The 13,153-nt window shown below is 67.2% G+C and overlaps 1 protein-coding gene across 1 annotated transcript in view; it reads left to right on the forward strand.

The window, feature by feature from the left end:
* The window catches only part of LOC102450345 (autism susceptibility gene 2 protein homolog), a 437,768-nt gene that overhangs the window by 393,502 nt on the left and 31,113 nt on the right, over positions 1-13,153 (forward strand). The window lies entirely within an intron of this gene.

Consider the following 13,153-nt stretch of genomic DNA (forward strand, 5'->3'; position numbering starts at 1 on the left):
ACATCAGTTGGCGGCTCCTCCACGGAGCCGTGAGCACGGGCGTGTACTTGGCGCGGTTCACCCCTATCCCAGACACCTGCCCCTTTTGCGGCGTGAGGGAGAACCTGGCGCACGCCTACCTTGAATGCGCCAGGTTGCAGCCCCTATTCCGGCTCCTCCAGAACCTCTTATTGAGGTTCTGGCTGCACTTTTCCCCTCACCTTTTTATTTATGCACACCCAATCCGTGGCCCCACAAAGTCGCGAGACCTCCTCGTCAACCTCCTCCTGGCCTTGGCGAAAGTTGCCATCTACAACAGCAGGAGGAGGATGCTAGACGAGGGGGTTCTCTGCGACTGTGGGGCCTATTTCCGCTCCTCCCTCGTGTCACGAATCCGGGCAGAGTTCCTCTGGGCGGCGTCCACTGGCTCCATCGACAGCTTTGAGGAGCAGTGGGCGCTGTCCGGGGTTCTCTGCTCGGTGTCCCCATCCGGCTCCCTTATTTTGAACCTCTAGCCCGCACTTCTTGATCCTTTAGTCATTATTTGTCCCAAGAAATCAATTGAACATGGGTCCAGTGTCCCTCCCATAAGGTTGGGGAGGGGCTTTTAGAAGGTGGGCGGGCTTCGCCCGCCCACCATCCCATGATTTCAAAATAGGCCTCCTCCGCACTCGGGCTCTGTGGGTGCCATTCCCCTGCCCCACTGCAACTCCTGGGAAAGAGGAGGAGGAGGAGAGGCAGCAGGGTGCAGAAGCTGCTCTCCCCCTTCTCCCCCCGCCCCCGCTCCCGCTCCTGCTCCTGCACCAGCCGGAGCCCTCCCCACCCACCCAGCCGCCCTCCTGCCTGCTGAGGCCTGCTTCCCTGGACACTGCTCCAGCCACCACTGCTGCTGCTGCTTCTCACCACCACTTGCTGCTGCTGCTGCTGCTGCCTGAGGGGAGAGGGGGGGCCTGCCGGCTGCCCTTCCTCTCCCCTCCTCCACTGCTCCGGAGAAGAAGGACCCCACCAGCACCCACCACCCGGAGGCCTGCCCCACCTGGCTGCTCCCCGCCTGCTGTTGCTGCTGCTGACTACCTGCACCCCACCGAGGAGGACAAGGACTGCCGGTTGGACTGTGGAGGGGGTTTGTTTGCAAGAACTGAGCTTTTTACCTGCTCCTGGGGTGGTGGTGGACAGAGACACCAGGAGGGGGGCTGGGGGAGAGGCGCAGAGCCCTCCCCCTAGTCCAGCTGCCCCCCCCCCCCCCCCCATACCACCTGCCCCACAACCCCCTCCACCAACCCCTACACCACCAAGGAAGCGCCCCTCGGTGGGGCTGGCTGTTCCCCCCTGTTTGTGCCACCTGGGACTGTCTTTGCTGCGGCAGTGGGCGAGGACTGAGCCTCCCACAAACGCTCGTGGGCGAGCTCCCCCCCCCTCCCTTGGACTTGGCCCCCTTCCCTCAGCAGTGTTAGGTTGGGAGCCCCCCCCCTTACCTTGGTTCCCTTGCCCTGTTCCCCACTCTGTTAGCCAGTTCTGTTCCCTTCTCCCCTCCTCAGTTTGCTGACTAGCTCAGCTTCAGTTTGTTTTCACCTGCCCCGCCCACATTCAGCCAGTGCTCTGTCTCGCAGCCCCTACTGCCCTATCCTGCCCTGCTAACCCGATGCCCCTCCTCCCCCACCCCCCCAGAAGTCCTGTAGCCCCACCCAGAGCTCTGCCCCCTGCCTGAGCGCTTGTGCCCCCCTCCCCCCCCTTTTTAGTTACCCTCCCTTCACATCACCCCTGCCGCTCAACAGCCCCATAGTCCTTCTTGTACCCCAGTGCAGCCGGAGGAGCCGGCCCCCGCCCTGCACCCATCACCTTGTTCATTGCCTGCCCTGCCAGCACCCTCCTCCTCTGCTTCCAGCCTTGCAGGGAGGACAGGTTGCTGGCCTCTTAGGTTTCCAGTCTACTACTCCTGGTAGAGCCCTCCCTCCCTGAAATCAGTTAGTGGGAGGGAGTGGTTGGTTCCCCCCCTCCCCCTCCTTCCCTCTCCCTCTCCTCCTCCCCAATTGTGTACCCCCCCCTTTTTTCCCTCGCGTGCCCCTTCCCTTGCAATAGCGCCCTCCTCCTCTGCCCTAGTCTCAGCAGGGAGGAGTGGCTGCTAACCCTTCCCTCTTACGGTTGCCCTTCCTCGGACCCAGTGCCCCCCCTCCTTCCAACCCCCCTCCCCCTTCCATTGATGCCCTCCGCCCCTGCCTGCTGTTTGGTGGGGAGGAGTGGTTAACCCCCGCCCCCCCCCGCCCACAGTTTGCCATTTGCACCTCCCTCCACCCACTCCCCAGGATGGAGGAGACCCCCGTCCCTGATGGTCCCTCGGTCCCATCAGTGCCATCGGCCCAAGCAACTGCTGCGGCCGACCTCCCTACCCCCGACCCGAGCTCTGCTGCTGCCACGGCTGCTGCCCCCCCTGACAAGGGTGGATCCTCTGCCTCGGCCGGCAAGAAAAATCGGGGAGGGAAGAAAGGCAAGGGCCCGGCCCGGAAAGCAGACCCCTCCGTGGCCAAAACCGCCCCGCCTGCTGCAGCCCCGACACCGGCTGCAGCTCCCCCCCTCCCTGCTGCTCCCCCCACCGGCTCTGGGGGCGATCCACCTCCAGCCCCCAGAGCGTACGCCCAGGTGGCCGCTGCCGCCCCCCCACGTGCCGGGTCATCCGCCCCGACTGCCACCTCCAGCTCCATCCCTGGCGGCCGGGGCCCCTTTCCCGCCATGACCAGGAGGCACGGCGTCCGCTGCCTCCTGGTCGCCGCCTCGCCCCACATGGAAACCTACGTGCGGGCGATGGCGAGGGTGGTGGGGGCCTCGGCCGTGGTGGCGGCCTCTAAGATGTACGGCAAGGCGGTGTTCTTCCTTGCCTCGGAGGCCGCCGCCCAGGAGGCGGTGGAGAGGGGCCTGGCGGTGGGGGGCGTGCACGTGCCCCTCGAACCTCTGGAGGACCTGGGCGTACGGGTGGTCCTTACCTCCGTCCCGCCCTTCCTCCCTAATGCCGCCCTGTTACCTTCCCTCTCCACTCTGGGGAAGCCCATCTCGACCATCAGCCCTCTCCCGCTGGGCTGTAAGGACCCCGCCCTCCGCCACGTCCTATCCTTCCGCCGGCAGGTACAGCTGCAACTGCCGCCGGCGGCGCGTGGCGGGGAGGCGCTCGAGGGGTCCTTTATGGTGCCCTACCAGGGGGCTCTCTATCGAGTCCACTACTCCTCGGGGGAGACCCGGTGCTTCCTCTGCCGGGCGACGGGGCACGTCCGGAGGGACTGTCCCTTGGCCCGGTCGGGGGAGGCGTCCGGGACCTCCGGGGTCCGTGAGGACAGTGGCCCCACCACCGCCAGCCCCCCTGGTAGTCTGGCCTCCGCGGCCGCCCCTCCTCCAACCGACGGCCCTGCTCGGGAGCCGGAGGCGCCCCCTCCGACGTGCCCGAGCGGGCAGGCGGGCCCCGCCTCTACTCAATCTGTCCCTGCGGGGCCCGAGGAGGAGAGGGTGGCGCGGTTGCCGCCGGGCAAGGGAGAGGGCCCTCCCCAGGTGGAGGTATCCCCCTCCTTCCCTCCTTTGCCACAACGCCCTCCCCGAAAATCAAACGTGCCCCCCAGCCTTGCCCCTGCTGACCAGCCCTCCACCTCCACCTCGGAGGACTGGACGCTCGTCCGGGGGAAGCGCAAAGCCCGCCGTTCGCGGGCTTCCTCTCCCCCCTCCGATGCGGAGGGCGGGAAGGCCCCCCGAAAGATCCCGAGGGGGGCCAGCGCTGTCAAAATCCCCCCCGGCGAGCGTCAGCAGGAGGCGCCGGCCGAGGAAGCCGTGGCAGCGAGGGGGGACAACCATGTCCCCCCTGAGGAGCCTATCCACGAGGAGGCCTCTGATGGAGCCCCCCCGGCCCAGGCTCCAATTGCCCCCCCTTCCGTCCCCGCCGAGGTAATTGGTGCCTTGGTGGCCGGAGGGGAAGGCTCCGGGGCCGAGGGGATGGAGTTGAGCTCCATCTTTGAGGAGATCGAGGCCCTGGGTCTGACCCCGCTTACCCAGGGGGAGGACGACCCTCCGCCAGCGGGCCTCGGTCTGGGCGGCGACTCCGTGGCGCCGCCCCCTCCTCTCCCCAACCCCGTGTCCCAGGTGGCCGACCCCATCCTCACGCTCGGGGCACCCCTGATACTGCCCACTGGCCCGGCCGACTCGAGCGCCGGAACGGATGCTGCCGAGCCCCCCGGGGCGACAGCTGGCGCCGAGCGACCGAGTCCAGGGGCTGAGGGTGCCCCCCCTCCAGTAACCGGGGTGGGGCGGTCATCCTCCCTTCCCGTTGGGGGCCCACCACAAGATACCATACTGGCCGACGCCGAGGCACTAATACTAGCTTTTCCATCTGAGCCCGGCGTCGGCGCGGACCCCCCAGTTCCTGATCCCGACCCCCAGGTCCCCATCCGGGAAGCGCCGCAGCCTGGTGGAATGGCCACGGGGGACCCCTTCCCAGACCCTGCCTGGGATTCCGATGCCCCCCCACGTCCCGATCCTCCCCCCACCCCCGCTTCTGCCCTTTACAAACCTATCTCCGGTACCGAACCCTCCCCTGTTCCCGATCCCTCTCCTACCCCCATGTCTGCCCCTTTCCCCAACCCTGACCCATCATCCAGCCTAGAGCCCACCCTCCCCACCCCTACCGTGGAAAACACCCTTCCGTTGCTGTCCCCCCACCCTTTTCCCATCCCGGCCCCGGCCGTGTCACCCGATTCACCCCTACCACCTCCCCAAATGTCCGCTAGTGCCACCCCCGCGAGGGCCGTCTCATTCCCGCTAGCTATGGGCGGCCCTCGGGGGGTTGTTTTTGTATCCCCAGTCCCCGATCTGTTAGGGGCTGCCGTGTTCCCTCCGCCGCCTCCTCCCTTGCCGGGGTCGGGGGCGGGCAGCTCGGCGCCAGCCGTGTCGGCGCAGCGACGGGGATCGGACCCCTGTCTGCCCGCCTCCGTGGCCCGTGAGCTCCACCTGGGGGCCCGGACGGAGGAAAACCCCGGTTCCCCCTCGGCGCTGAGGAGCGAGCTGCGCCAATTCCTCGCGGACAACCGCGGGGCAAGAGGAAAGGTGCAGCTCGCCCTCCAGCGCTGGGGGGACTTTCACTCCATCCTTCAGGCCACTAGAGCCTTGTTGCAGCAGGGGAGAGGGGCCGATAGGCAGGACGACGCGGCCTTCCGCCGGGCCCGCAAGTTTCGAGACTCTCTCCTGACCTTCGGGTCGGGGAGCGGTCTGCTGCCGGGCCCGCGGGGGGCCGCCGACTCACCTGCCCGCAAGGATCCACCCCAGCCCTCAGTATGACTTACGCCACCATCGCGACACTGAACGCCCGGGGCTGTAGGGCGGGTCTCCGCAGGGGCCGGGTGCTCTCCTTCCTCCGGGAGGGGGGGTACTCGGTGGTTTTCCTGCAGGAGACCCACACGACTCCAGCCGTCGAGGCTGGCTGGCGGCTGGAGTGGGGGGACGGGGTGTATTTTAGCCACCTCAGCGCTCGCTCGGCCGGGGTGGTCACCCTGTTCTCCCCTGCCCTACGGCCCGAGGTGCTGGGGACCGCCGAGGTTGTCCCGGGCCGCCTGCTGCACGTCCGGGCCCGCGTGGAGGGGCAGACGTTGAACCTCGTCAACGTCTACGCCCCGAACGCGGGCCCGGACCAGGTCACCTTTTATCGGCAGGCGGCCACCTTCCTCGGCACTTTGGATCCTCGCGAGTGCCTGGTCCTGGGCGGGGACTTTAACACCATCCTCGATGACCGGGACCGTGTAGGACTCGCGAACTGCCAGGCCGCGGCGGACGTCCTCAGGGAGATTGTGGAACATCACTCCCTGGTGGACGTCTGGCGGGACCACCACCCGGACGACAGTACCACCTTCACTTACGTCCGGGTGGGGAACGAGCGGTCGAGCCACTCCCGGTTGGATCGCATCTACCTTTCGCGATTCCATCTGGCACGAGCCCACTCCTCCAGCGTCCGGCCGGCCCCGTTCACGGACCACCATTTGGTGGCCGTGAAAGCCTCTCTGACGGCGGAGAGGCTGGGGCCGGCCTACTGGCACTTCAACAATAGCCTGCTGGAGGATGCGGGCTTCGTGGCGTCCTTCCGGGAGTTCTGGCAGGCCTGGCGGGGGCAGCGGCCCGCCTTTCCCTCGGCGCGGCGCTGGTGGGATGTGGGGAAGGTGCGCGCCCGGCTCTTCTGCCGTGACTACTCCCGGGGCGCCAGCCGGCGGAGGGCTCCGGGGCGCCAGCCGGCGGAGGGATGCGGCGATAGAGCAGTTGGAACGGGAGGTGTTGAAGCTGGAGGGGCGGCCTGGCGTCCGCCCCCGAGGATCCACTCCTCCGCGAGGCGTACCGGGAGAAGCGGGAGGAGCTCCGGGCCCTGGAAGATCACAGAGCCCGGGGCGCTTTTGTTCGATCTCGCATCCACCTCCTTCGGGAGATGGATCGCGGCTCCCGTTTCTTCTATGCCCTGGAGAAAAGGAGGGGGCTAAAAAGCACGTCACCTGCCTCTTGGCGGAGGACGCACCCCCCTCACGGACCCGCGGAGATGCGCGGAAGGGCCAGGGCCTTCTACGCCAGTTTGTTCTCCCGGATCCGACCGAAGCCGACGCCTGCAGGGCGCTCTGGGACCGAGCTCCCGACGGTCAGCGCGGGCGACCGAGACCGCTGGAGCTGCCTCTCACTCTGGCCGAGTTCTCGGAAGCCCTCCGTCTCATGCCCAACAATAAACCCCGGGCATGGACGGGCTGACCGTGGAGTTCTACCGCGTGTTCTGGGACGTCCTCGGCCCGGACCTCGTCACCGTCTGGGGCCGAGTCCTTGGAGAGCGGGGTCCTCCCTCTGTCGTGCAGGCGAGCGGTGCTCGCCTTGCTGCCGAAGAGGGGGGACCTCCGCGACCTACGGAATTGGCGTCCCGTCTCGCTCCTCAGCACGGACTACAAAGATCGTAGCGAAAGCCATCTCGCTGCGACTGCGGTCCGTGCTGGCGGACGTGATCCATCCCGACCAGACCTACACCGTCCCGGGCCGTAGTATATTCGATAACTTGTATTTGGTCCGGGATCTCTTGGAGCTCGGGCGTAGGGATGGCTTGTCGTTCGCCCTCCTGTCCCTGGACCAGGAGAAGGCGTTCGACAGGATGGACCACGGGTATCTCCTGGGCACCCTGCAGGCCTTCGGCTTCGGGCCCCGGTTTTGTGGGTTTTCTCCGGGTGCTGTACGCCCTCGCGGAGTGTCTGGTCAGGCTCAACTGGACCCTGACCGAGCCGGTCAGCTTCGGGCGGGGGGTGCGTCAGGGGTGTCCGCTGTCGGGCCAGCTGTACGCTCTGGCGATCGAGCCCTTCCTCTGTCTCCTCCGTAGGAGGTTGGACGGGGTTGGTGCTTCGGGAGCCGGAGCTGCGGCTGGTCCTGTCGTCGTACGCCGATGACGTGCTCCTCGTGGTCCGGGACCCGGGCGACCTGGCGCGGGTGGAGGCTTGCCAAGCCGTCTACTCGGCAGCCTCTCCGCCCGGGTCAACTGGGTCAAGAGCTCTGGCCTGGTGGTCGGGACGGGTGGCGGGCCGGCTCCCTCCCACCCGCGCTTCAGGCCATCAGGTGGAGCGCGGGTCCGCTGCTCTATCTGGGCGTCTATTTATCCGCCACGCATCCTTCGCCGCCGGAAAACTGGCAAGGTTTGGAGGCCAGGGTGGGTGAGCGGCTGCGAGATGGACAGGACTGCTCCGGTGCCCTCCCTTCTGGGAGGGCGCTGGTGCTCAATCAGCTGGTCCTGTCCATGCTCTGGCACCGGCTCAACACCCTGCGCCCGCACCCGGAGGTCCCGGCCAAGCTCCAGAGGGCAGCTTTGGGGTTCCTTTGGCCGGGACTGCACTGGGTCTCTGCAGGGGTCTTGTCCCTCCCCCTGGAGGAGGGGGGCCAGGGCCTGGTCTGCGTGCCGCAGCCAGGTCCGGCCCTTCCGCCTCAGGCCCTGCAGAGACTCCTCTTTAGTGCAGGTAGTCCGGCATGGAGCATTTTGGGGCACGCCTTCCTCTCCCGCCTCCAGGGCTCCGATACGACCGCAGCTCTTTTTATCCACCCGAGGGGTCTTCCGCGAGACCTCTCAGAACTGCCGAATTCTACCAGACTCCTCCAGACCTGGAAGCTCCTTCTCGGCGACCAGTCCGTTGTGGCCTCGCGGGAGCAGACCTCCTCGCGGAGCCCCTGCTCCCAATCCAGCCTTGTGCGTGCAGGTGGCGGAGTCTCCCTCGGTGCGCCGGAGGCTGATCCTGGCAGAAACCACCATGGTCGGGGACCTCCTGGACTACGACAGGGGGGACTGGGTGGATCCCCGAGCGCTCGCTCAACGCATGGGGCTCTCCACCCTTCGAACCCCCCTGCGCCTACTCCAGGAGGTGAAGGCGGCTTTGTCGCAGCCCGCTCGCGATCTCCTACAGAGGAGCCCTGCGAGAGGGAACGCTCCGCCCCTCCCCTCCTGCAAAGCCTCCGTCCCTCTTTATTGGGCCCCTGTCCCGCGGGCCCCCCCGGCCTCCCCACCCTTGGACCCCCAGCCGGCTGCAAAATCTGCAGCCGGTCTGTTTCCGGACCGCGCCCAGGGAACAGCTGTACACGCTCGTGCTCCACGCTTTGCATTTCCCCACCCTCGTGTCCCGCCCCGATACAAAGTGGCGGGACTACCTCAGACCCATAGAGGGTGGGGAACCCCGATGGGCCAGCGTTTATTCGACCTTAATTCCGCGGCCCGTCGGGGACATCAGTTGGCGGCTCCTCCACGGAGCCGTGAGCACGGGCGTGTACTTGGCGCGGTTCACCCCTATCCCAGACACCTGCCCCTTTTGCGGCGTGAGGGAGAACCTGGCGCACACCTACCTTGAATGCGCCAGGTTGCAGCCCCTATTCCGGCTCCTCCAGAACCTCTTATTGAGGTTCTGGCTGCACTTTTCCCCTCACCTTTTTATTTATGCACACCCAATCCGTGGCCCCACAAAGTCGCGAGACCTCCTCGTCACCTCCTCCTGGCCTTGCGAAAGTTGCCATCTACAACAGCAGGAGGAGGATGCTAGACGAGGGGGTTCTCTGCGACTGTGGGGCCTATTTCCGCTCCTCCCTCGTGTCACGATCCGGGCAGAGTTCCTCTGGGCGGCGTCCACTGGCTCCATCGACAGCTTTGAGAGCAGTGGGCGTCTGTCCGGGGTTCTCTGCTCGGTGTCCCCATCCGGCTCCCTTATTTTGAACCTCTAGCCCGCACTTCTTGATCCTTTAGTCATTATTTGTCCAAGAAATCAATTGAACATGGGTCCAGTGTCCCTCCCATAAGGTTGGGGAGGGGCTTTTAGAAGGTGGGCGGGCTCGCCCGCCCACCATCCCATGATTTCAAATAGGCCTCCTCCGCACACGGGCTCTGTGGTGCCATTCCCCTGCCCACTGCAACTCCTGGGAAAGAGGAGGAGGAGGAGAGGCAGCAGGGTGCAGAAGCTGCTCTCCCCCTTCTCCCCCCGCCCCCGCTCCCGCTCCTGCTCCGCACCAGCCGGAGCCCTCCCCACCCACCCAGCCGCCCTCCTGCCTGCTGAGGCCTGCTTCCCTGACACTGCTCCAGCCACCACTGCTGCTGCTGCTTCTCACCACCACTTGCTGCTGCTGCTGCTGCTGCTGAGGGGAGAGGGGGGGCCTGCCGGCTGCCCTTCCTCTCCCCTCCTCCACTGCTCCGGAGAAGGAGGACCCCACCAGCACCCACCACCCGGAGGCCTGCCCCACCTGGCTGCTCCCCGCCTGCTGTTGCTGCTGCTGACTACCTGCACCCCCACCGAGGAGGACAAGGACTGCCGGTTGGACTGTGGAGGGGGTTTGTTTGCAAGAACTGAGCTTTTTATCTGCTCCTGGGGTGGTGGTGACAGAGACACCAGGAGGGGGGCTGGGGAGAGGCATAGAGCCCTCCCCTAGTCCAGCTGCCCCCCCCCCCATACCACCTGCCCCACAACCCCCTCCACCAACCCCTACACACCAAGGAAGCGCCCCTCGGTGGGGCTGGCTGTTCCCCCTGTTTGTGCCACCTGGGACTGTCTTTGCTGCGGCAGTGGGCGAGGACTGAGCCTCCCACAAGCGCTTGTGGGCGAGCTTCCCCCCCCCTCCCTTGGACTTGGCCCCCTTCCCTCAGCAGTGTCAGGTTGGGGCCTCCCCTTACCTTTGGTTTCCTTGCCCTGCTCCCCACTCTGTTAGCCAGTTCTGTTCCCTCTCCCCTCCTCAGTTTGCTGACCAGCTCAGCTTCAGTTTGTTTTCACCTGCCCCGCCCACATTCAGCTAGTGCTCTGTCTCCCAGTCCCTACTGCCCTATCCTGCCCTGCTAACCCAATGCCCCTCCTCCCCCCACCCCCCCCAAGTCCTGTAGCCCCACCCAGAGCTCTGCCCCCTGCCCGAGCGCTTGCGCCCCTCCCCCTTTTTAGTTACCCCTCCTTCACATCACCCCTGCCCCTCAACAGCCCATAGTCCTTCCTGTACCCCAGTGCAGCCGGAGAGCCGGCCCCCGCCCTGCACCCACTACCTTGTTCATTGCCTGCCCTGCCAGCACCCTCCTCCTCTGCTTCAGCCCTTGCAGAGAGGACAGTCGCTGGCCTCTAGGCTTCCAGTCTACTGCCCCTGGTAGAGCCCTCCCTCCCTGAAATCAGTTAGTGGGAGGGAGTGGTTGGTTCCCCCCCTCCCCCTCCTTCCCTCTCCCTCTCCTCCTCCCAATTGTGTACCCCCCCTTTTCCCTCGCGTGCCCCCTCCCTTGCAATAGCGCCCTCCTCCTCTGCCCTAGTCTCAGCAGGGAGGAGTGGCTGCTAACCCTTCCTCTTACGGTTGCCCTTCCTCGGACCCAGTGCCCCCCCTCCTTCCACCCCCCTCCCCTTCCATTGATGCCACTCCGCCCCTGCCTGCTGTTTGGTGGGGAGGAGTGGTTAACCCCCGCCCCCCCCCGCCACAGTTTGCCATTTGCACCTCCCTCCACCCACTCCCCAGGATGAGGAGACCCCCCGTCCCTGATGGTCCCTCGGTCCCATCAGTGCCATCGGCCCAAGCAACTGCTGCGGCCGACCTCCCTACCCCCGACCCGAGCTCTGCTGCTGCCACGGCTGCTGCCCCCCTGACAAGGGTGGATCCTCTGCCTCGGCCGGCAAGAAAAATCGGGGAGGGAAGAAAGGCAAGGGCCCGGCCCGGAAAGCAGACCCCTCCGTGGCCAAAACCGCCCCGCCTGCTGCAGCCCCGACACCGGCTGCAGCTCCCCCCCTCCCTGCTGCTCCCCCACCGGCTCTGGGGGCGATCCACCTCCAGCCCCCAGAGCGTACGCCCAGGTGGCCGCTGCCGCCCCCCCACGTGCCGGGTCATCCCGCCCCGACTGCCACCTCCAGCTCCATCCCTGGCGGCCGGGGCCCCTTTCCCGCCATGACCAGGAGGCACGGCGGTCCGCTGCCTCCTGGTCGCCGCCTCGCCCCACATGGAAACCTACGTGCGGGCGATGGCGAGGGTGGTGGGGGCCTCGTGCCGTGGTGGCGGCCTCTAAGATGTACGGCAAGGCGGTGTTCTTCCTTGCCTCGGAGGCCGCCGCCCAGGAGGCGGTGGAGAGGGGCCTGGCGGTGGGGGGCGTGCACGTGCCCCTCGAACCTCTGGAGGACCTGGGCGTACGGGTGGTCCTTACCTCCGTCCCGCCCTTCCTCCTAATGCCGCCCTGTTACCATCCCTCTCCACTCTGGGGAAGCCCATCTCGACCATCAGGCCCTCTCCCGCTGGGCTGTAAGGACCCCGCCCTCCGCCACGTCCTATCCTTCCCGCCGCAGGTACAGCTGCAACTGCCGCCGGCGGCGCGTGGCGGGGAGGCGCTCGAGGGGTCCTTTATGGTGCCCTACCAGGGGGCTCTCTATCGAGTCCACTACTCCTCGGGGAGACCCGGTGCTTCCTCTGCCGGGCGACGGGGCACGTCCGGAGGGACTGTCCCTTGGCCCGGTCGGGGGAGGCGTCCGGGACCTCCGGGGTCCGTGAGGACAGTGGCCCCACCACCGCCAGCCCCCCTGGTAGTCTGGCCTCCGCGGCCGCCCCTCCTCCAACCGACGGCCCTGCTCGGGAGCCGGAGGCGCCCCCTCCGACGTGCCCGAGCGGGCAGGCGGGCCCCGCCTCTACTCAATCTGTCCCTGCGGGGCCCGAGGAGGAGAGGGTGGCGCGGTTGCCGCCGGGCAAGGGAGAGGGCCCTCCCCCCAGGTGGAGGTATCCCCCTCCTTCCCTCCTTTGCCACAACGCCCTCCCCCGAAAATCAAACGTGCCCCCCAGCCTTGCCCCTGCTGACCAGCCCTCCCACCTCCACCTCGGAGGACTGACGCTCGTCCGGGGGAAGCGCAAAGCCCGCCGTTCGCGGGCCTTCCTCTCCCCCCTCCGATGCGGAGGGCGGGAAGGCCCCCCGAAAGATCCCGAGGGGGGCCAGCGCTGTCAAAAACCCCCCCGGCGAGCGTCAGCAGGAGGCGCCGGCCGAGGAAGCCGTGGCAGCGAGGGGGGACAACCATGTCCCCCCTGAGGAGCCTATCCACGAGGAGGCCTCTGATGGAGCCCCCCCGGCCCAGGCTCCAATTGCCCCCCCTTCCGTCCCCGCCGAGGTAACTTGGTGCCTTGGTGGCCGGAGGGGAAGGCTCCGGGGCCGAGGGGATGGAGTTGAGCTCCATCTTTGAGGAGATCGAGGCCCTGGGTCTGACCCCGCTTACCCAGGGGGAGGACGACCCTCCGCCAGCGGGCCTCGGTCTGGGCGGCGACTCCGTGGCGCCGCCCCCTCCTCTCCCCAACCCCGTGTCCCAGGTGGCCGACCCCATCCTCACGCTCGGGGCACCCCTGATACTGCCCACTGGCCCGGCCGACTCGAGCGCCGGACGGATGCTGCCGAGCCCCCCGGGGCGACAGCTGGCGCCGAGCGACCGAGTCCAGGGGCTGAGGGTGCCCCCCCTCCAGTAACCGGGGTGGGGCGGTCATCCTCCCTTCCCGTTGGGGGCCCACCACAAGATACCATACTGGCCGACGCCGAGGCACTAATACTAGCTTTTCCATCTGAGCCCGGCGTCGGCGCGGACCCCCCAGTTCCTGATCCCGACCCCCAGGTCCCCATCCGGGAAGCGCCGCAGCCTGGTGGAATGGCCACGGGGGACCCCTTCCCAGACCCTGCCTGGGATTC

This window comes from Pelodiscus sinensis, unplaced genomic scaffold (assembly GCF_049634645.1).
Source record: "Pelodiscus sinensis isolate JC-2024 unplaced genomic scaffold, ASM4963464v1 ctg36, whole genome shotgun sequence".
Classification (NCBI taxonomy): Eukaryota; Metazoa; Chordata; order Testudines; family Trionychidae; genus Pelodiscus; species Pelodiscus sinensis.